The sequence below is a fragment of the Telopea speciosissima genome, chromosome 10 (assembly GCF_018873765.1).
Source record: "Telopea speciosissima isolate NSW1024214 ecotype Mountain lineage chromosome 10, Tspe_v1, whole genome shotgun sequence".
Lineage (NCBI taxonomy): Eukaryota > Viridiplantae > Streptophyta > Magnoliopsida > Proteales > Proteaceae > Telopea > Telopea speciosissima.
This window is the reverse complement of record NC_057925.1, coordinates 44,616,839-44,618,496: the sequence shown is the minus strand read 5'-3', so window position 1 is coordinate 44,618,496 and position 1,658 is coordinate 44,616,839.

Here is a 1,658-nt window from a genome sequence, read left to right as displayed (position 1 = left end):
GAGCTAAACTTTCAACTAACTTAGAGACAGAACTAGATAATGGTGTCTTCTAACAAAATGCAGCCCTATGAGTCTATTTTCCAACAAAATTAGAACCAACACAAATGAAGTTCGGATGATAGAGTTATATCATTTTAATTAAGAGAAGGTCAATCTATAAATTAGCAGAATTTGTCATTTATGTTGGGATTTAAGATGTATGTATGGAATTGGGTTCTCATCATCACACCAATCATAAAAATTGATATTTGGGTTTAAAAATTTCTTATCTAAAATATTTAAAGTGATGAGGATCATCGTTAGTTTAACCTAGATCTAGGATTTAGTCAAAGGATTCTAGACTCAAGGGATAGTACCTTCCTCAGGCTGTACATTTACAAAGGTCTACAATCCATCTTTTGACAAGTATATAGGAGGACATCCTCAGGGCTTCTCCATTAAATTCAATCATTGGAGTGTCACTCCACAGTGTGCTTGGATGCCATGTCAGGGGTTTCTTGTCCTACCTTCAAATCCCCAGCCAGTCAGGGGCGGGTTTGACATTTCTCCCCACCTTACAAAAATTTCATCCTCGAAATTTGCTTACCATGTAGCTCGAAGAGTTGGGGATACTTTTCCTGTATTTCTTCTTTTCGTTCCCATGATGCCTCCTCAGTGTACTGGTAGCTTTGACCTCGGGTTCTGGACTTTCAATAAAATTTTAAGTTAGCCCGTATTTTTGGGTACGGATTTTACAACAATCCTCACCATCTTGGGATGACCAGGGCAAGAGTCAACTCGCAAAGCTAAGGCGAAAGCGAGATTTGTAGCAGTAGCGGAAGTCTCCGAGAAGAAAGCATGCACAGAGCCCAAGATCACCTTCTCGGATAAAGACATGGAGGGGCTGAGCTGGCCACACGACGATGCCATTGTGGTTCAGGCAGTTATAGCCAATCGACCCGTCCACAGGGTCTTAGTGGATACAGGAGCATCCGTGGATATGCTATCCTACGATGCATACTTGCAGTTCGGGTTCGAGCCCGATAAGCTGAAGCCCGAGATCGCACCATTGTACGGATTCTCCAGAGCGCCAGCACCAATTAAAGGATCTGTAGAGCTCCTGATGACGGTGGGAACATCGGTGCGCCAAAAGACCGTAAAGGTCAACTTCATGGTCGTTCAAGCGGCCACGGCCTACAATGCCATATTGGGCAGACATAGTCTGAACAAGTTGAGAGCAGTAGTTTCTACCAAGCACCTGAAGGTCAAGTTTTCCACCCCTAATGGCATAGGGGAGTGCCAACAGAGCAGAAAAAAGCCATGGAGTGCCACACAGTGTTCCTGAAGGGCACCAAAGGCAACTGTAGAGGAACAGCCTATCAGATAGAGGTCGTAGACAACCGCGAAGGAGATAAAGGCGATCAGCGGGGCGAACCAGTGGAGGAGCTTGTGGAAGTCCCGGTGGATGAACAGAACCCAACCAGGACAGTTAAGATCGGGTCCTCGTTAAGTCAGGAAGAAGCGAGGGAGCTCACCCTATTCCTGCAAAAGAACAAAGACGTATTCGCCTGGTCAGCAGCGGATATGCCAGGCATACCCCATCACATCGCTGAGCATGCACTGCATGTAGACCCCAACAGGAAGCCAGTACAACAAAAAAGGACATTCGTGACAGAGAA